Below are 23,369 nucleotides of genomic sequence, written 5' to 3' on the forward strand. Positions count from 1 at the left end.
AGTACCCAGCTGTGAGTCACGCTTGTCAAAGACAACCGCAAGACCAGCGTCTCTCCCAGGCCTAGTGATTCACTGAAGCCAATTACATAGCCATGATGACCAATGTCTGTATCCAAGCCATCCTCCCTTATCTTTCTTTTCTCCTTCTTCTCATCCTCTCTTCTCAGTGTGTGTGCCTGTGATGTGAGTGTTTCTGTCAGGTTGTTGTTTCTGAAGTTCTATATTTATCCTAGGGTGGTTAATTATAACCTGGGCCTAGACAACAGTGCCTCATCGGTGCCTGGTGAGAAGAGATAGGCAATCCAGACATCGTTTGGTGTGTGTGTATGTGTGTGTGTGTGTGCTTGCGCGCGCGCATGTGTTTATGTGTGTCCTTATCATTTCTAGGTAGCAAACTTGATGCCATCGACGTCTTTGCGTGCCGGGGTGGAGAGTGCACGTTGGCGAGTGCTAGGGGACCTCCCACTGAAGAGAGGATACTGATGCAAGCCATGGCAATACCATAGTAACAGTAGCGTCAGAACCAGTAGGGTATACCTTATGCACACCGAGTATACAAAACATTAATAACACCTGCTCATTCAATGACAGGCTGACCAGGTGAATACAGGGGAATGCTATGATCCCTTATTGATTTCACTTGTTAAATCCACTTCAATCAGCGTAGATGAAGGAGAGGAGACAGGTTAAATAAGGATTTGTATGGCATGAGACAATTGAGACATGGATTGTATGTTATTCAGGGTGAATGGGCAAGACAAAATATTTAAATGCCTTTGAACGGGTTAAGGTAGTAGGTGCCAGGCGCACCGGTTTGTGTCCAGAATTGCACCGCTGTTGGGTTTTTGACGCTCAACTGTTTCCCGTGTGTATCAAGAGTGGTCCACCACCCAAAGGACATCCAGCCAACTTGACACAACTGTGGAAAGCATTGGAGTCAACATCGGCCACGCCCAGACTAATTGAGGCTGTTCTGAGGGCAAAAGGACATACATTATTACAGTATTATGGGTTGAATATTAAGATAATGCTGTAAATGTATATAAAATAATGCCCTCTTACCCTTCTTAATAGCCTCATCTCTCTCTTCCCTCTGTCTCTCTCATTTTTATATTTTTTTTTACATTTTGTCAGGAAATGCAGCTCTGTCTTGGGTTATGCTGTGGTGCAGTGGTTGCACAGCCTTTCCTCAACAGGGAGCCAGGTTTTCCTGTGTCTACCCTTCTCAATGGCAAGGCTGTGCTCATCGAGCATATATTTTGTCAAGGTCTTCAAAGGTTTTGATCAGTAACATGGTCAAATAGTTAGCCTTGGGGTACTGTCGATTTACGGCCAGATAGCACTGCATTTTGCTGTGTCCTTGTGCTTGTGTTTCCCAATAGGTATTGCTGTTTTGTTTTGACAGTGTATTGGTCCTGAGGCTTCAGTATGTAAGTGTAACAGGTTTGTGAACTCAGCCCCAGGACCAGCTGGATGAGGGGACTCTTTTCTTTTCCCAGCTCTTGGCATTGCAGAGCTTGGTAATGATATGACAGGGGGTCACTGTATTTTAGATGTTTCCCAAACTTAATTGCTCTTTTTGAGTTTTTATTATTAGTGGATATGGGACTAACTCTGCCCTGCATGCTGTAGTTTTCCTCTGGACATGTAGGAGAATCTTACAGAACTGCATGCAGGGTTTCAATGGTGTGAAATCTTATTTTGCAAGTGGACCTCACACCTCGCTGCCGTAAAGTGCAATTGGTTCAATGACACATTCAATTAGTTTTAGCCAAATTTGAATAGGTATTTCGATTTGAGTTTGTTTTCAATGGCATAGAATGCCCTGCGTGCTTTCTCTCTCAGCTCATTCACTGTGTCCAGCTAAGACCATTTTTAAAAGTAATTGTAGTGTGTGCAGTACTCTTTATATTTTGTACTAATTGAGAACTTTGGTCAATTTCCCTGAGATCTGGATCTTCTCTGGAAAATCATAATTTTGGAGGGGTTTACTGCCAGGGCCCAGGTCTGACAGTACTGCTCCAGCAGGTCCAGGCTCTGCTGTAGGCCACATGCTGTGGATGACAGGAAGGCACAGGTCATCTGCGAAAAGCAGGCATTTAACCACTGAATTGTGGAGGCTAACACCACACGCTGAGGATTTTTCTAGAATAGTGGCCATATCGTTGATGTAAATATTGAAGAGCGCTGGGCTCATACTGCAAACCTAGCGAAAGCCCCGCCCCACGTTTAATAACTTTGTAGAACAGTCCTGTATGCCAAATAGAATCAAATGCTTTTTGGAAGTTGATAAAGCAAGTATAAATGTCTGGTTTTGGTGTACATGTTAATCAATCAGGGTGTGTAAGGTGTAAATATGGTGGGTCGTACAATGTTTTGGTATAAATCCAAATTTGGCTTTTACTTAGGAGATCTCTCGCTGTCTACTTTTTCTCTCTCTTTGATTCTAGCTGTTATAAGGGATGCAGGTCATTGGTAACGTGAGTCTGGATTGAAGATGTGTGATTATCTGCTGTCCCTGGGCTCCGCATGGAGGGGGATCGGGAGTGAGGAGAGCTGAGCGACGAGTAGAGAAAGGAGAGGTGGAGAGAGGTGTATAAGGATTACAGTGCGATAGCCACCGGTCATGGGTGCAACTGGTGTTCATGGAATACTCCTCGCTCCCTCGCTCCATTGAACACTGTGCAGGAGGCAACGGGAATGACGAACAGGGAACGGACAGATGTGCCAGACGAGTGCAGATGTTCTCAACCGTTAAAACGGCAAACATGCCCCCTCTCTCCTTTCCTCCCTCCCTCCCCTCATTATTTCCATCCCATTTCTTTGAACCTTTCTCTTCTACTATCCTGTCCCCCCCCCCTTACTCCCCCTCATCCCCCCATCTCCCTCTCTTACAGATACGCTTCCTGTTATGCTCTGGGCATCTACAGCTCTCTCTCTCTCTCTCTCTCTCTCTCTCTCTCTAATAGTAAGGGAAAATAAATTAACTGATAACTATTGGTGGTATTTACATTATCTTGTTTGTTCTGGTTGCCTTTTTCTCATGGCAACGGACCACATATCTTGCTGCTGTGATTGCACCCTGTGGTATTTTGTCTAACAGATATGGGAGTTTATCAATGTTTGATTTGTTATCAAATTCTTTGTGGGTTTGTGTGATCTGTGGGAAATATGCATCTCTAAGGTGTTCATACATTTGTCAGACGGTTAAGAAGTGCAGCTCAGTTTCCACCTCATTTTGTGGGCAGTGTGCCTCAGAACCAGCTGGCTGAGGGGAATCTTCCCTAGGTTAATCTCTCTATAGATGAAGGCTTTGTGATGGAATGTGTAAGCATAAATTGTACAACCACCTAAAAGAAAGTTAACAGCTATTTTCTGGATTTTGATAACTAGCAAGTATAGTATAACATATATTTTTACAGAACTCTGCATGCACAGTCTCAAATGGGTTTGTCCCATTTTGTAAATTCTTGATTAGTGAGTGGACCCCAGACCTCACAACCATAGAGGGCAATGGGTTCTATAACGGACTGAAGTATTTTTAGCAAGATTCTAATTGGGATGTCAAGTTTTATGTTCCTTTTGAAAGAGTAGAAGGCCCTTCTTGTCTCCCAAATCATGCACAGCCTTGTGGAAGTAATTTTAAAAAAATCTTTAACTAGGCAAGTAAGTTAACAACAAATTATTATTTACAATGACTGCCTAGGAACAGTGGGTTAACTGCTTTGTTCAGGGCCAGAACAACAGATTGTGTCAACTCTATGATTTGATTGAGCAACCTTTCGGTTACTTGCCCAACGCTCTAACCACTAGGCTACCTGTCGCCCCAGGTGAGGTGTTGATGTTTCTTTGTGTGCTCTAGGGCAAGAGTGTCTAGATAAAATGTGTATTTGTTGTCCTGTCTACTGGACCTTTTCTGGAACACCATTATTTTTGTCTAAATCATTTTCACTGTCAGGGCCCAAGTCTGACCTAATCTGTGCCTAATATCTAGATGCTGCTGTTGGCCCTCCTTGGTTTGGGGACAGAAGCACCAGATCATCTGGAAACAGTAGACATTTGATTTCTGAGTCCAGTAGGGTGAGACCGGGTGCTGCTGAATGCTCTACTGCCCTTGACAATTCATTGATATAAATGTTGAAGAGGGTGGGGCTCAAGCTGCATCCCTCTCTCACTCCATGGCCCTGAGGAAAGAAATCCGTGTGTTTGTTGCCAATTTTAACTACACACTTGTTGTTTGTGTACATTGATTGTATAATGTCATATGTCCCCCTCCCCCCCAACACTGCTTTCCATCAATTTGTGTTGGGGGAGAAATTCCATCAAGCAGACCCTCATGTCAAATTTTGTCAAAAGTATATTTTTTCATTCAACAAAGCATGAACATAATGGCGCGGAAGACATGGCTGACATTTTACATTCTCCCAAACAATTGTGCTATTTTGTTATTTTTTTGGTTGCATTTTGTGTAACTTGTTTCTTTAAACTTATTGTGTACATAATGTTGCTGCTACCGTCTCTTATAACCGAAAATAACTTTTGGACATCAGAACAGCGATTATTCACCGCGGACTGAAATAAACCTTTTCCTTTAACAAGTCCGATGAGAAGGATATCCTGCTTTCACTGGAACAGGCCCAGATCCACGCCTTTTGCGTGAAGAAAAATGCAGGAAAAGGGGCCACAGATCAGGCAGCCTTTTGAGAATCCGTAGGCGAGCGAGTAAACTCCCACTGCCATCCATTCTTCTTGCTAACGTGCAATCATTGGAAAATAAAATTGATGACCTACGATTAAAATTATCCTACCAACGGGACATCTTATGTTTCACCGAGACGTGGCTGAACGACGATACAGACAATATAGAGCTAGCGTGATTTTCCATGTTCCGGCAGAACAGAGATGCTACCTCTGGTAAGACAAGGGGTGGGTGGGTGTGTCTATTTGTCAATAACAGCTGGTGCGCAATGTCTAATATTAAAGAAGTCTCGAGGTATTGCTCGCCTGAGGTAGAGTACCTTATGATAAGCTGTAGACCACACTATCTACCAAGAGAGTTCTCATCTATATTTTTCGTAGCCATCTATTTACCACCAAATCAAATCAAATCAAATTTTATTAGTCACATACACATGGTTAGCAGATGTTAATGCGAGTGTAGCGAAATGCTTGTGCTTCTAGTTCCGACAATGCAGTAATAACAACAAGTAATCTAACCTAACAATTCCGCAACTACTACCTTATACACGCAAGTGTAAAGGGATAAAGAATATGTACATAGAGATATATGAATGAGTGATGGTACAGAACGGCATAGGCAATGGTGCAGTACATGGTATAGAGTACGGTATATACCTAAGAGATGAGTACTGTAGGGTATGTAAACATAAAGTGGCATAGTTTAAAGTGGCTAGTGGTCCATGTATTACATAAGATGGCAAGATGCAGTAGATGATATAGAGTACAGTATATACATATACATAAGAGATGTGTAATGTAGGGTATGTAAACATTATATTAGGTGGCATTGTTTAAAGTGGCTGGTGGTACATTTTTACATAATTTCCATCAATTCCCATTTTTAAAGTGGCTGGAGTTGAGTCAGTATGTTGGCAGCGGCCGCTAAATGTTAGTGGTGGCTGTTTAACAGTCTGATGGCCTTGAGATAGAAGCTGTTTTTCAGTCTCTCGGTCCCTGCTTGGATGCACCTGTACTGACCTCGCCTTCTGGATGATAGCGGGGTGAACAGGCAGTGGCTTGGGTGGTTGTTGTCCTTGATGATCTTTATGGCCTTCCTGTGACATCGGGTGGTGTAGGTGTCCTGGAGGGCAGGTAGTTTGCCCCAGGTGATGCGTTCTGCCGACCTCACTACCCTCTGGAGAGCCTTACGGTTGTGTGCGGAGCAGTTGCCGTACCAGGCGGTGATACAGCCCGACAGGATGCTCTCGATTGTGCATCTGTAGAAGTTTGTGAGTGCTTTTGGTGACAAGCCGAATTTCTTCATTCTCCTGAGGTTGAAGAGGCGCTGCTGCGCCTTCTTCACAACGCTGTCTGTGTGGGTGGACCAATTCAGTTTGTCCGTGATGTGTACACCGAGGAACTTAAAACTTTCCACCTTCTCCACTACTGACCCGTCGATCTGGATAGGGGGGTGCTCCCTCTGCTGTTTCCTGAAGTCCACAATCATCTCCTTTGTTTTGTTGACGTTGAGTGTGAGGTTATTTTCCTGACACCACACTCCGAGGGCCCTCACCTCCTCCCTGTAGGCCGTCTCGTCGTTGTTGGTAATCAAGCCTACCACTGTAGTGTCGTCCGCAAACTTGATGATTGAGTTGGAGGCGTGCATGGCCACGCAGTCGTGGGTGAACAGGGAGTACAGGAGAGGGCTCAGAACGCACCCTTGTGGGGCCCCAGTGTTGAGGATCAGCGGGGTGGAGATGTTGTTACCTACCCTCACCACCTGGGGGCGGCCCGTCAGGAAGTCCAGGACCCAGTTGCACAGGGCGGAGTCGAGACCCAGGGTCTCGAGCTTGATGACGAGTTTGGAGGGTACTATGGTGTTAAATGCTGAGCTGTAGTCGATGAACAGCATTCTCACATAGGTATTCCTCTTGTCCAGATGGGTTAGGGCAGTGTGCAGTGTGGTTGCGATTGCGTCGTCTGTGGACCTATTGGGTCAGTAAGCAAATTGGAGTGGGTCTAGGGTGTCCGGTAGGGTGGAGGTGATATGGTCCTTGACTAGTCTCTCAAAGCACTTCATGATGACGGAAGTGAGTGCTACGGGGCGGTAGTCGTTTAGCTCAGTTACCTTAGCTTTCTTGGGAACAGGAACAATGGTGGCCCTCTTGAAGCATGTGGGGACAGCAGACTGGGATAAGGATTGATTGAATATTTCCGTAAACACACCAGCCAGCTGGTCTGCGCATGCTCTGAGGACGCGGCTGGGAATGCCGTCTGGGCCTGCAGCCTTGCGAGGGTTAACACGTTTAAATGTTTTACTCACCTCGGCTGCAGTGAAGGAGAGCCCGCAGGTTTTGGTAGCGGGCCGTGTCAGTGGCACTGTATTGTCCTCAAAGCGGGCAAAAAAGGTATTTAGCCTGTCTGGGAGCAAGACATCCTGGTCCGCGACGGGGCTGGTTTTCTTTTTGCAATCCGTGATAGACTGTAGACCCTGCCACATACCTCTTGTGTCTGAGCTGTTGAATTGCGATTCAATTTTGTCTCTGTACTGGGACTTAGCCTGTTTGATAGCCTTGCGGAGAGAATAGCTACACTGTGTGTATTCGGTCATGTTTCCGGTCACCTTGCCCTGGTTAAAAGCAGTGGTTCGCACTTTCAGTTTCACGCGAATGCTGCCGTCAATCCACGGTTTCTGGTTTGGGAATGTTTTAATCGTTGCTGTGGGTAAGACATCGTCAATGCACTTCCTAATGAACTCGCTCACCGAATCAGCATATTCTTCAATGTTGTTGTTGGACGCGGTGCGGAACATATTCCAATCCGCGTGATCGAAGCAGTCTTGAAGCGTGGAATCAGATTGGTCGGACCAGCGTTGAACAGACCTGAGCGCGGGAGCTTGTAGTTTTAATTTCTGTTTGTAGGCTGGAATCAACAAAATGGAGTCGTGGTCAGCTTTTCCGAAAGGAGGGCGGGGGAGGGCCTTATATGCGTCGCGGAAGTTAGTATAACAATGGTCCAGAGTTTTGCCAGCCCTGGTAGGACAATCGATGTGCTGATAGAATTTAGGGAGTTTTGTTTTTAGATTAGCCTTGTTAAAATCCCCAGCTACGATGAATGCAGCCTCAGGGTGTGTGGTTTCCAGTTTACAGAGAGTCAGATAGAGTTCGTTCAGGGCCATCGATGTGTCTGCTTGGGGGGGAATATATATGTGATTATGACCGAAAAGAATTCCCTTGGTAGATAATGCGGTCGACATTTGATTGTGAGGAGTTCTAGATCAGGTGAACAGAATGACTTGAGTTCCTGAGTGTTGTTATGATGGTCACACCACGTCTCGTTAATCATGAGGCATACCCCCCCGCCCCTCTTCTTACCAGAAAGATGTTTGTTTCTGTCTGCGCGATGCGTGAAGAAACCAGCTGGCTGCACCGACTCCGTTAGCTTCTTTTGAGTTAGCCATGTTTCCGTGAAGCAGAGCACGTTGCAATCCCTGATGTCTCTCTGGAAAGTTACCCGTGCTCGGATTTCATCGACCTTATTGTCAAGAGACTGGACATTGGCGAGTAGTATGCTAGGGAGTGGAGCGCGATGTGCCCGTCTCCGAAGCCTGACCAGGAGACCGCTACGTTTTCCCCTTTTACGGCGTCGAGTAGCTTCGCCGGCTGGGATCAGGTCCATTGTATTGGGTGGAAGGCAAAACACTGGATCCGTTTCGGGAAAGTCATATTCCTGGTAGGAACGGTGGTTAGTTGACGTTAATCGTATATTCAGTAGTTCCTCCCGACTGTATGTAATGACATCTAAGATCACCTGGGGTACCAATGTAAGAAATAACACATAAAAAAACAGAATACTGCATATTTTCCAAGGAACGCGAAGCGAGGCAGCCATCTCGCTCGGCGCCCACAGAACGAAGCTGGCACTAAGACCGCTCTCAACCAACTCTATAAGGCCATAAGCAAAGAAGAAAATGCTCACCCAGAAGTGGCGCTCCTAGTTGCCGGGGACTTTAACCTGTTGGGGATGGGGGCGCTGTTTAGACTATTTATGCTAATGTGGCTAATTTTTTAAACGGCTTCCCACAAAATCCTTGATCGTACAATATGCATATTATTATTATTATTGGATAGAAAACAGTCTATAGTTTCTATAGGAGTTGAAATTTTGTCTCTAAGTGGAACAGAGCCCATTCTACAGCAATTTCCCTGACATGGAGTCAGATTTGAGAAATGTTGGTCACTTTTCTGAAGTCAGTTAAAAGGGCACTGTCGTTGCTATGACTATACGGACACTTCTTACGTCTTCCCCTGGATGCCTTTACGTGATGACGATTCCAACGGGCTCGATTGCTCGTTCACAGGCCCTACAAATGAAAAAACCCTGAAGCTAGTCATTCTTTTGGAGCTGCGTAACGCGCGTGCTGGACACCGACCCGCTCCTGTTCCAAGCGTTAGTTTAGCCTGTTATATTTCTCCGGTCATCTTTTCACTCGTTATAGGAGTTACAAACATCATAAAGTAGTTAATTTAAAGCGTTTTATAGCAATTTATATCCGTTTAGTGCGATTTTGGGACATTTATTTTTGCAACGATGTGAAAAGTTGGGCACGCTTTTCAGTTCATCCCGAACGTAGTTGACATTTCCACATGGCAAGAGGACAGCTTTCCACCAAAAGACGATTTCTCCCAAGAAAGGATCCTTTGCCCAAGATACTGATGGAAGAACAGCTCAAGGTAGGACATTTTTATTATGATAAATCGTGTTTCTGTCGAAACATTTTAGTGGCTTAGGACGCCATGTTTTTTGACGTAGCTTCGCTTGGCGCAAACTGTATTGAAAAGTAAGGATAAATTAAAAAATGTAATAACGCAATTGTATTAAGAATTAAATTGTCTATCAATCCCTGTCCACCCTATATTTTTTAGTCACGTTTATGAGTATTTATGTATAAGAGTAGATCACTGTCTAAGTGGCGCAAGGACAAATTCTGACCAGCTGAGTTACATTTCACATTGTCTAACCATGATTTTGGTGGCTAAATATAAACATTTTCGATCAAACTGTATATGCATGTTGTAATGTGATGTTACAGGAGTGTCATCGGAAGAATTCTGAGAAGGTTAGTGAAAAAATTAATATATTTTGGCGATGTTGACTTTTATCGCTCACTTTGGCTAGAATCAATGCTGGGCTGCTAATTGCTATGTGCTAAGCTAATATAACGATTTATTGTGTTTTCGCTGTAAGACACTTAGAAAATCTGAAATATTGTCTGTATTCACAGGATCTGTGTCTTTCGATTCGTGTATGCTGTGTATTTTTACGAAATGTTTGATGATTAGTAGTTAGGTAAACACGTTGCTCATTGTAATTATTCTAGTCCATTTGTGATGGTGGGTGCAATTGTAAACTATGCCATCTACCTGAAATAGGCACTTTTTTCTAACAAAACCTATCCCATACCATAAATATGTTATCAGACTGTCATCTAATGAGTTTTTTTGTTGGTTAGGGGCTATAAATATCTTAGTTTAGCCGAATTGGTGATGGCTACTGGTGTTGGTGGACAAATAAAAGATGGTGGATTATGCTAATGTGTTTTTAGGTAATAGATGTACATCTTTACATATTGTGTCTTCCCTGTAAAACATTTTAAAAATCGGAAATGTTGACTGGATTCACAAGATCTGTGTCTTTCATTAGCTGTATTGGACTTTAATGTGTGAAAGTTAAATATTTTAAAAATATATTTTTTTTGAATTTCGCGGCACTGGTTTTTCAGTGTGGGGGGGGGGGGGGTGTGCCGCTAGCGCCACGCTGATCCTAGACAGGTTAATGCAGGCAAACTTAAATCAGTTTCACCACATTTTTACCAACATGTCACAAGTGCAACCAGAGAATAAAAACATCCTAAACCACCCTTACTCAACACACAGAGATACATACAAAGCTCTCCCCCGCCCTCCTTTTGGAAAATCTGACCAGAAATCTTTCCTCCTGATTCCTGTTTACAAGCAAAAACAAAAGCAGGTATTACTAGTGACTCGCTCAATACGGAAGTGGTCAAATGACGTGGATGCTACACTACAGGACTGTTTTGCTAGCACAGACTGGAAAATATTCTGGGATTCATCCAATGGCATTGAGGAGTACACCACCTCAGTCATCAGCTTCATCAATAAGTGCATTGACGACGTCCCCACAGTGACTGTACGTACATATCCCAACCAGAAGCCATGGATTACAAGCAACATCCGCATCGAGCTAAAGGCTAGAAATGCCACTTTCAAAGAGCGAGAGACTAATCCGGACACTTCTAAGATATCCCGCTATGCCCTTAGATGAACCATTAAACAAGCAAAGCTTCAATACAGGACTAAGATTGAATCATACTACACCGGCTCTTACGCTCGTTGGATGTGGCAGGGCTTGAAAACTGTTACGGACTACAAAGGGAAACCCAGACGTGAGCTGCCCAGTGAGGCAAGCCTACCAGACGAGCTAAATGCCTTTTATGCTCACTTCGAGGCAAGCAACACTGAAGCATGCACGAGAGCACCGGCTGTTCTGGATGACTGTGTGATAACACTCTCGGTAGCCAATGTGAACAAAACCTTTAAACAGGTCAACATTCACAAAGCCGTTGGGCCAGATGGATTACCAGGACGTGTACTCAAAGCATGCGCGGACCAACTGTCAAGTGTCTTCACTAACATTTTCAACCTCTCCCTGACAGAGTCTTTAATACCAACATGTTTCAAGCAGACCACCATAGTCCCTGTGCCAAGGAAGTGAAGGTAACCTGTCTAAATGATTACCGCACCGTGGCACTCACGTCGGTAGCCATGAAGTGCTTTGAATGGCTGGTCATGGCTCACATCAACAGCATCCTCCCGGACACCCTAGACCCACTCCATTTCGCATACCACCCAGACAGATCCACAGATGACTCAATCTCAATCGCACTCCACAATGCCTTTTCTCACTTGGACAAAAGGAACACTTATGTGAGAATGCTGTTCATTGACTACAGCTCAGTGTTCAACACCATAGTGCCCAAGAAGCTCATCATTAAGCTAAGGACTCTGGGACTAAACACCTTCCTCTGCAACTGGATCCTGAACTTCCTGATGGGCTGCCCCCAGGTGGTAAGAGTAGGTAACAACACACGTCTGCCACGCTGATCCTTAACACTGGGGCCCCTGAGGGATGTGTACTTAGCCCCCTCCTGTATTCCCTGTTTACCCACGACTGCGTGGCCAAACACGACTCCAACACCATCATTTAGTTTGCTGACGACACAACAGTGGTAGGCCTGATAACCGACAACGATGAGACAGCCTATAGGGAGGAGGTCAGAGACCTGTCAGTGTGGTGCCAGGACAACAACTTCTCCCTCAATATGAACAAGACAAAGGAGCTGATCGTGGACTACAGGAAAAGGCGGGCCGAACAGGCCCCCATTGTCATCAATGAGGCTGTAGGGGAGCGGGTCGAGAGTTTCAAGTTCCTTGGTGTCCACATCACCAATGAACTATCATTTTCCAAACATTCCAAGACAGTCGTGAAGAGGGCACGACAAAACATTTTCCCCCTACGGAGACTGAAGAGATTTGGCATGGATCCTCAGATCCTCAAAAGCTTCTACAGCTGCACCACCGAGAGCATCCTGACCGGTTGCATCACCGCCTGGTACGGCAACTGCTCGGCATCTGACCGTAAGGTGCTACAGAGGGTAGTGCGAACGGCCCAGTACATCACTGGGGCCAAGCTCCCTGTCATCCAGGAACTATACAATAGGAAAGCCCATAAATTTGTCAGAGACACCAGTCACCCAAGTCATAGACTGTTTTCTCTGCCACCGCACGGCAAGCGGTAGCGGAGAGTCAAGTCTAGGACCAAAAGGCTCCTCAACAGCTTCTACCATAAGCCATAAGACTGCTGAACAATTGATAAAATTGCCACCGGACAATTTACATTGACACCGCCCTCCTCTCTTTTGTACACTGCTGCTACTCGCTGTTTATTACCTATGCATAGTCACTTCACCCCCACCTACATGTACAAACTAACCTGTACCCCAGCACACTGACTTGGTACCGGTGCCCGCTGTATATAGCCTTGTTATTGTTATTCTTATTGTGTTACTTTTTATTATTACTTTTTATTTTAGTCTACTTGGTCAAAATTTTCTTAACTCTTCTTGAACTGCACTGTTGTAAGTAAGCATTTCACGGTAAAGTCTACACTTGTTGTATTCCGCGCGTGTGACAAATAAAGTTTGATTTGATTTGATGAGAATACTTTGTTTTTGTTTTGGTTGGTTTGGTTGCCAATAAGGGTGTGTATGGTGTATACGTGGTCTGTCGTACGGTATTTTGGTAGAAAGCAATTTTTGGGGGTTTGCTCAGGACATTGTTTTCACTGAGTGTTGGAGTCTGCTGTTGATGATAGTCTCTCTCTCTCTCTCTCTCTCTCTCTCCTGTGTGTCTGTCTGGGTGTCACAGAGCAAGCAGCATAGCCGTGGGAAGTAGTTTGGGGATGGGGGTGCTGTGACGCACTGAAGACTTCTATATTGGTCCGCTGATACAGCACTAGCAAAGGCCCAGTGCACTACTTTTTTTGCACTTTATTTTAAAACTAAATGTGTTTGCCAGCATTTGTAACTTTAGTGTGATAATTGCTTGATATATGTTTTGTAGTTTCTTGAAATACTTTGCAAATGTAACTTAAAGCTGAAATGGTAGATTCAGTCTTTTTCCATTTTAGTAAATGCTCTTATCCAGAGCAATAATTTTCATATGTTTTTGTACTGGTGCCAAGTGGGAATCAAACCCACAACCCTAGCATTGCAAGTGCCATGCTCTACTCACTGAGCCACAGCATCATATCACATCATCACAAACCACTTGATGCCTCCATGTACTCAATTACTGTATTGTCCATTGTTCTTCTTCCATGTTATTTTATTAAGAAATCTTTTTTTTTTTATGTGGATGTTTAGGGTCTTTGCCCATTTGCCCCTATTGATTTAAATGCTTGAGGACATGGTTTTGTTCTTTCTAGATTCCATTAGAATGACAATCAGAGAGAAAGGGACAGGGCAGCAACTCTTACAATTCCAACTATTGAATCCTGCGAGATGCTGTTCTTAATTATACGATTATCTTTTTTGCCAAAGGAGAGATGCTGAAAAATACATTTTGCCCGCACAACAAAACTTTAATTCATTCCGCTAATAGTAGTAAATGCCAAGTGCACTACTTTTGTGATTTTTGTATTTTTATTATTGTTACATTTTTCTCAGGGGGTAGTGCAGCACCCTCAGCACCCCTACTTGCCGTGGCTATGGCAAGCAGTAGACGAGTCACAGACAGTCATCCCACCACTCCAACACATGAGCTGGGATGATTTGTAATAGTGTAACTTGTAACTTCCCTGCACCGTACCAAAGTGTATGGAAGTGTGTGTGTGTGTGTGTGTGTGTGTGTGTGTGTGTGTGTGTGTGTGTGTGTGTGTGTGTGTGTGTGTGTGTGTGTGTGTGTGTGTGTGTGTGTGTGTGTGTGTGTGTGTGTGTGTGTGTGTGTTCCTGTGTGTTCCTGTGTGTGTGCACATGCGTATGTCCCTATGTATGTGTGTCTTGGAGAGCATCCATGGTAGACAGACAAGCAGACAGACAGACAAACAGACACAGATAGAACACACGTGTTGCTCCCAGGCTGAGTACAAGGTAATACAATAAACAAACCTACAACCCTGACCCTGGGAAACCACACCAAGCTGGGAAGAGGGCAGATGATGAAGGGAGGCGGAGACAGAGAGAGAGAAATAGAGAGAGAGTGAGAGGGTGGCATGGGGAGAGGGAGAGAGAGAGGAAGAATGGTGATAAGGGGAGTGTGGGACTCGAAGGGAGGAAAGACACACAAAAAAGACAACCATCCAAACTTACTTTACAAACACATACAATCAGAGGTTGGGCAGGCTGGTGGGAAAGGGAGTATGGGACTGCAACAAGGGAGTTTTCAAGTGTAGTTTCATGTTATCACATGTTGCTTTACATGTTGTCACGTTACCTTCACATGCGATCACATGAAAACGTGTTTTTGGAACACTTCATATGTGATCACGTGAACTTCATGTGTTTTTTACGTAAGGGACTACAACACATGATCCTACATATCTATATCGAAGTCCCGCTACAATGCACAGCTCTCTAGATTTATACAACATGGGCTCTCTCTACAACATATATTCCATATATTCCTCCGTCTATGTCCCGCTGTAATACAAAACACTCTGGATGTCTACACCCCTGCCTGCTGCAACACTGGACGCTCAATATGAATGCCCTGCATATTTCTATATGAGTGAATGTTCACCATATTCATACCCTGCATACATACACTACCGTTCAAAAGTTTGGGGTTTAGAAATGTCCCTGTTTTTGAAAGAAAAGCAAATTTTTTGTCCATTAAAATAGCATCAAATTGATCAAAAATACAGTGTAGACATTGTTAATGTTGTAAATGACAATTGTAGCTGGAAACGGCAGATTCTGTGTCTCTAAACAGAATAGAAAAAGGAGTGGGAGGCCGTGGTGCACAACTGAGCAGTCTCAACGTCAACAGTGAAGAGGCGGCTCCGGGATGCTGGCCTTCTAGGCAGAGTTCCTCTGTCCAGTGTCTGTGTTCTTTTGCACATCTTAATATGTTCTATTTATTGGCCAGTCTGAGATACTGTATGGCTTCTCCTTGCAACTCTGCCTAGAAAGCCAGCATCCCAGAGTCATCTCTTCACTGTTGACGTTGAGACTGGTGTTTTGCAGGTACTATTTAAATGAAGCTGCCAGTTGAGGACTTGTGAAGTGTCTGTTTCTCAAACTAGACATTCTAATGTACTTGTCCTCTTGCTCAATTGTGCACCGCTGTGTAGACATCCATTGTGCACTCCTCTTTCTATTCTGGTTAGAGCCAGTTTGCGCTGTTCAGTGAAGGGAGGAATAGCCTGGAATAGCATGGAATAGCCTTCATTTCTCAGAACAAGAATAGACTGACAAGCTACCATAATTGCAAAAGGTTTTCTAATGGTCAATTAGCCTTTTAAAATGACAAACTTGGATTAGCTAACACAACGTGCCATTGGAACACAGGAGTGATGGTTGCTTATAATGGGCCTCTGTACACCTATGTAGACATTCCATAAAAAATCTGCAGTTTCCACCTCCAATAGTCCTTTACAACATTAACAATGTCTACAGTGTATTTCTGATCAATTTGATGTTATTTTAATGGACAAAAAAAATATATATATATTTCACAAACAAGGACACAAACAAGTATGTCTGGCGTATCTAGAGTATGTCCTGGGCTGGGAATGACCCCTCTCACCCCAGAGGACACGGAATGGTTTCCTCATAAAAAGACTACATAAACCTATCTAAACCTGCTGATGACAACAGCACAGCACCATCCCACTGGATACCTTAACACTGACACAGTCTCACTGTGGAAGCACAATATCTGTTCTGGGCTGGTGGGAGAATGTGTGTGTGTGTGTGTGTGTGTGTGTGTGTGTGTGTGTGTGTGTGTGTGTGTGTGTGTGTGTGTGTGTGTGTGTGTGTGTGTGTGTGTGTGTGTGTGTGTGTGTGTGTGTGTGTGTGTGTGTGTGTGTGTGTGTGTGTGTGTGTGCGTGGGTGTGTGGTCGGGTGGGTGGGTGGGTGGGTGGGTGTGTGTGTGTGGTGTTGGGGGTGTATGTGACTCACAATCTCACAGCAGAATTAGACGTTTTTGCACTTTTCTCCAAACGTCAAGTGTTTTCCACACCCTGGGTTGCACCTCCTGCTCAACATCGTTCCTTTTCTACAAATGTCACATTTAGAATTTGCTCTGAACATCACATTTTGAAGTTAAAAGGGATAATTCAGGATTTTGGCAAAATCGACTTCCTCAGCGTCACATCAACTCGTGGATACCATTTGTACGCCTCTGTGTCCAGTGTGAAGGAAGTTAGAGGTCGTTTTGAAAGCCAATGCTAACTAGCATTAGTGCCTGGCCTGGAGTTCAATCAGTATGTGCTATCATGCTAAGGTTTTGGATAGGGTTAAAATGTTGAATTTAGGCATTCATTCTGAATGGTTAAGGTAAAGGTTAAGGTTTGGGATAGGGTTAAAACGTAATAAAAATAAACAAGTGTCTACCACTGGATTGGACACGCAACCTTCTGATACGGAGTGATGGGATTACACACACTGGGATTACGAACACAGGGATTTAACAGGCGACCTTCTGATCCGGAGTGATGGGATTACGCACATCCGCCACCCCCGTGCACAAGGCCCTACAAAAACCCAAGCCTACTTGATGGTAATAGCGCTCACTGTTGCCCCTAGTGGCCGGATATGTAGGCATTTCCCAATGTCCTCAAGACAAGGGCAGACGTACAATTAAGAAGTCAATCTTGAGCAATCTGCCCGTTTGAGGGCTGTATACTGATTATATAGTGATTATTTGAGGGCTTTTTGCAACCATTAGTTGTTTGTGTATGTATATGAATCTGGGTCTGGGCACACTACAGACACACACACACACAAACAAACCCGTTGTTCTCCCTGGTTTGATTATGGTCGGTATCTCAGAGGCAGAGGGTAGTTCTAACAGAGTAGTAGAGAGAGAACCATCAGACTGATACAGTGCTGCTGCACTAAGCTTATGTAAGACCCCTTCATCAATATTCTATCAGTGTTCTCATTGCATGGCCAGGGCTGACTGAACCCAATGAAACAGGAGCTAATACAATAGGGATGTTGCACATGACAGCAGCTGATACAGCTACACCAGATAGACTCTACTGTATCTTGATCTGATCATTTTGACAAGGTAAGCATAACAGACCTCACTTTGACACAGCTCTCTCTCGCTCTCTCTTTCTCTCTAAATATTTTGGATATTCACAATGTAAAAAATAAATAAAAATGAGAATCAAAATTGTCAACGGGACAACAGTAACAACAATAACCAAGGTCAAAATAACCATACATTCAACAATAACAATAAGCATACAGTAGAGGACATGTGCAGGTTGATTGGTCTGTCAGACACTGTCCCTCAACTTATGGCAGGCAGCAATGTAGTGCGTTGCCAACCCACAGCTCTCTGCGTCCTCCCCCAACAGGACGGGTAGCCTATCCTCATCAGAGAGGTCTTTGAAACCTTGAATAAGGGTTTCAAATTTGGGAAAATGAAATTCTCTAGCGATGTAGTTTTGTTTTGACTGTGTTGTAATTTGGTTTATTCTGATTGATTGGCTGTTCTGGTCCTGAGGCGTCCGTGTGTTAGTAGAACAGGTTTGTGAACTCAGCCCCAGGACCAGCTAGATGAGGGGACTATTTTCTTTGCCCAGCTCTTGGCATTACAGGGCGTGGTAATGATATGAGATGGGGTCACTGTATTTTAGATGTTTCCCAAACTTAATTGCTCTTTTTTGAGTTTTTATTATTAGTGGATATCGGCCTATATTCTCTCTCTCGCTCAAGCTTTAGTAAAATGACAAGGCCACTGAGATAATAAAATCAACAATAAAAGTCACAAATAAATAATAGTGATTAGAGAAAGGGGAATATACATATATCTTTTTTTTTTAAATAAATACAGAAATATCTTATTTACATAAGTATTCACACCCCTGAGTCAATACTTTGTAGACGCACCTTTGGCAGTGATTACAGCTGTGAGTATTTTTGGGTAAGTCTCTAAGTGCTTTGCAAACCTGGATTGTACATTTTTCGCCCATAATTTTTTTCAAAATTCTTCAAGCTCTGTCAAGTTGATTGTTGATCATTGCTAGGCAGCCATTTTCAAGTCTTGCCATTGATTCTCAAGCCGATATAAGTCAAAACGGTGACGTGGCCACTAAGGAGCATTTAATGTCATCTTGGTAAGTAACTCCAGTGTAGAGTTTGCCTCGTGTTTTTGTTTCCCAGTATCTGTTGGAAAACAGACTGAACCAAGTTTTCCTATCTGTGCCTTTGCGTATAGCTGTATTCCGTTTCTTTTTATCCTAAGAAACTCCCTAGTCCTTGCCGATGACAAGCATACCCATAATATGATGCAGCCACCTCCATGCTTGAAAATATGAACAGTGGTATTCAGTGATGTGTTGTATTGGATTTACCCCAAACATGTGTAGGGTACAGAGATGGGGTAGTCAGTCAAAAATCATGCTAACCACTATTATTAAATACTTAATGAGTCCATGCAACTTATTATGTGAATTGATCAGGACATTTTTACTTCCCAAACTTATTTAGGCTTGCCATAACAAAGAGGTTGAATACTTATTGACATCAAGACATTTCAGCTTGACATTTTGTATTAATTTGTCAAAAATTCAACCAACAAAATTCCACTTTGACATTATGGGATATTCTGTGTAGATCAGTGACACAACAACACAATTTAATCAATTTTAAAATCAGGCTGTAACACAAGAAAATTTGGATATTAAAGAGGTATTAAAGAGGTGGGAATACATTCTGAAGGCATTGTAAATATTACAAGAGATTGACTGAGAGATTGTGTGTCTCTCTCCCTCCCGTAACACATAGACACGTTAGCACTTCCACGGCAGAATGCATCATCCGTGAGAATATTTGACATGGGAATATCTCACACTCATGTGACACCCCTCTGAGTGAAGGTGGTATGGACCATGAGATTTACTCTCACCATGGGGTTGAATAACTAGTGCACTCCCTGGGGGTGTGCAAGTATGGTCTCATACACAAACACACACACACACTCACCACACACACGAGAACGTAATGCAGCCTCACTGGTGGCAACAAGATAAAGCAAGTACTGTATATTATACAACCTTCACATAAGAAGCCCAAGAAAAACCACACACAAACAAATACACATCTAGCTGTAACTCAGTCTTAAGACACTAGTTAACTAGTCATACACACCGTACACACACACCACACCCCGGCCAAGTGTTCCCGTTTAATAATTTACTTCAATTCAAGGGAGGGAAAAGGCTGCTTTGAAAAAGGCTGTGAGCTGAGAGGTGTCTGTTAGACATTATAGCCTTTTACAAGTCTAAACCATGCAGGGTTGAACCAAGTGTGGTCAGAAAGGGATGAACCAAGATACTGTAGATAGTTTTCTAATGGCTGGGTGACCCCGATCATAAATAAGGTATATTCCAGGTTCCAACTACACCTCTGTTTCTGTTACCTCAGCCTGTACTGAGAGAACCTGCAGGTACGATCAAGTTGGAACAACAGACCCAGGCTGCTCTCTCGGTTTGGAGCTCACAGCAAAACAACAGTCCTGGCTCATATCCAAAGTGTTAGAGCTTACACAATTTCCATGAAGCATTTAATGAAGCATTTATGCCTTCATGAAAAAGAAAGTGTGTCGGTAGTGAAAAGTAAAGTCAAAGCAGTCCACCTCTGAAACGTCATCTTATAATCAAAGGTGAAAATGTAGTTTAGAGTCTCCACTCCCCTCTCCCCTCTCACCCCGCACCCTACCTCTCTCTCATTGGTCTCTTTTTGAAATGACAGGTGTCATAAAGAAGGAGTTCTACAGGAATCCCAGCCCGAGGCTCCAGGAGCGTGCTCAAACTCGACTTCCATCCTGTCCCGTCTCCTCCCCTCCTCAGCCCAGAGGGGCCCCACCAGACAAGACGAGAGGGGCCAGCCCAGAAACAAAATCTCGCCTCCCTCCGCTAACAACAGCCAGAACAAAATCAGACCAGAGCACCACCCTGTATTAGTACTGAGAACACGCAAACACCATGACATACCTGTACTGTCTGTCTGTCTCCCACACAACACGTAGACCTGCATACCTGGCCTCACACTCTCCTATACTTATACATTGTGCCAAACAGTATATTAATAACCCAATGTACTGTCCAACCCCGAATACCTAGCTAATAATGAGAGTCACCTCCCTGAAACATTACAAGACGAACCACAACGAAACACTAAAGCACAAGAAGGTCTTCAACGTCAAAAAAAAAAAAGCATGTTCTTGGTCGACGTTGTTTCAACAGGGAGCGCCAGATCCTGAAACGTCAGTGTTATAACACCATAACCACGAACAGCATTTTGCAGACCTACGCATCACTTCCAGTTCCAGTCCCCACTGTAAATACCAGGAAGACTAAAGGTCTCTGGAAACCTCTGGCTGCTCTGCTCCATCCTCATGACTCATACGGTCTCTCGCTCACACCTCTTCCCTGTACAATCAACACCAGGCAGCAGGATAACAGCATGGAGGGGAGGAGACTAATAACCTTTTACTGGCCAGCACCACCACCGCCACCACCATAACAACACAGCTGAATAGGCTACCTAGAATACTGTGTCAGTAAGTAAGAACATTGTGTGTCCCCTGTACTGTCTCTGAAAGGCTTTTGGACACATGTCATTGAAACATGTACTGGTGTTGAACTTTTTCTGTTGCGTAACAATCCCATTTAGGAACAGTGGGTGCATTCTGACATCACGTGCAGCTCATGCTGGGGCGACCGTTAGAGATATTTGGAAATCACTTGTGAAAAGGTACATGTCTTTCTTTTGCCTGTTTCTTCTTCTACTGCTATTTGCCTTTGAAACCATGCACATAGACATATGAAAGTCTACAGAGGAGCCAGTGTAACGGGCTGAACCCGCCAGCTGCTGGTATACAGTACATAGTCTACTGCTTCGTAGAACTGTCAGGCAAATGCCATGTCACCGCTGCTGTCACAACAGGTCTCGTATCAACACCGACACACAGAGACGCTGGGGCAACAACCAATGGCATACAGCAACGCTATCAACAAAGAAACACTGCAATACACGTACTGTACAACCCACACATTGTCTTAACCACCGAACACAAATGAGACCAGGTAATCCAAATATTTCAAGAAGAGATTTAACTAATTGTGGAATATTGCAAAACGGTATTGCGTCACCTTTTCTGAAACAGACAGTTTGTTTGTAAATCCAAAGATGCGTTCTAGCTTGACAACGATTGCGCTTTTATGGCGATACATCTGGAATCCTTTTCGTTTATGGTACTAGAGAGGATTTGTTGATTTGTGACATACTCTACGTCTACTGACAGGGACTATGTTGGGAAATAGCTTCAGCTGGTACTGCAGTGCCAAATTCTGAGATGGTGATTAACATGCCTTGGCTGTGTTAAATAAATCACATGAATGAACGTGATATTATATATCACGCTGATATTGTGACGTGGTGCTAGGTAGGGGTTTATGTAAGACTGTTCTCTCCTGACCATCCCTCAGCTACTGCCTGGAAGACCGGGGAGGAACACACTGTGACAGGACACTCTCTCTCCTTCCCCTTCTCTTTCTCTCCTTCTCTCTTTCACTCTGTCTCCCTCTCTCTCTCTCTCTCATGCCGTTTGTGTTTGTCTCCCTCGCTTTCACCGTTCTATTTATTCATGAGCACTTCGGTGCAAAGTACAGTGTGAGCAAACACACACTCGCACTCTCTCTCTCTCTCATCACACACACATGCATGTGCATGTACACACGGGCGTGCACACACACCAACACACAGTAAACATAGGCGTTTGGTTTTGACATGCTGCCAGACATCTCTGCTTATTCCCCACTATCCCCCATTGTCCCCTGATGTCACTGCTTGTCACTGGGTTGTATGAGTGGCGATCACATGTCCCCCCCAGCATCTAACCCCCCCGAAAAACATCACCCCGAATCCTGGAAAGAGTATTTCAATGGCCCCAATATCACTTCTGCTCTCTCTGTCCAGGGTGACCATCATATAGACTAAGTGTACAAAACGTTAGGAACATGTTCCTAATATTGAGTAGCATCCATTTTTGCCCTCAGAACGGCCTCAATTCGTCAGGGCATGGACTCTACATGGTGTCAAAAGCGTTCCACAGGGATGCTGGCCAATGTTGACTCCAATGCTTCCCACAGTTGTGTCAAGTTGGCTGGATGTCCTTTGGGTGGTGGACCATTCTTGATAAACACGGGGAAATGTTGAGCGTAAAAAACCCAGCAACATTGCAGTTCTTGACACACTCAAACCGGTGCACCTGGCACCTACTACCATATCCCGTTCAAAGGCACTTAAATATGTTGTCTTGCCCATTCACCCTCTGAATGGCACACGTACACAATCCATGTCTCAACTGTCTCAAGGCAAAAAAAAATCCTTCTTCAACATGCGTTCTTCACTTTTATCTAAACTGACTGGAGTGGATTTAACAGGTGACATTAATCAGCTATGTCATGTGCCTAACGATTTGTACACTCAGTACTCATTGTACTTGTTTAGCTACTGTATCCTCTCAAACCACCCAATATTCACTCTCCTTAAGGTCATTCTCCCTCTCGCCTCACTGACCACCTGCCCCAAATGTTATCCCCCACCTCTTTGAAACTCAAGAAGTCCCCCAAAAATATGGCTTCATCATCGTAACATTGCTTCATCGTCATTGTCATCGTAATCACCATCATTGTCATCATAATCACCATCATTGTCATCATAATCACCATCATTGTCATCATAATCACCATCATTGTCATCATAATCACCATCATTGTCATCATCATCACCATCATTGTCATCATAATCACCATCATCGTCATCATCATCATCATCATCATCATCATCGTCATCATCATCATCCTTA

At 44.0% G+C, this 23,369-nt stretch overlaps 1 protein-coding gene across 19 annotated transcripts in view; it reads right to left on the reverse strand.

Annotated features, from left to right (window-relative positions):
* The window catches only part of LOC129843275 (pleckstrin homology domain-containing family A member 6-like), a 169,372-nt gene that overhangs the window by 39,992 nt on the left and 106,011 nt on the right, over nt 1-23,369 (reverse strand). The gene's annotated exons all lie outside the window — the stretch shown is intronic.

This window comes from Salvelinus fontinalis, chromosome 3, assembly GCF_029448725.1.
Source record: "Salvelinus fontinalis isolate EN_2023a chromosome 3, ASM2944872v1, whole genome shotgun sequence".
In the NCBI taxonomy this organism is placed as follows: Eukaryota; Metazoa; Chordata; class Actinopteri; order Salmoniformes; family Salmonidae; genus Salvelinus; species Salvelinus fontinalis.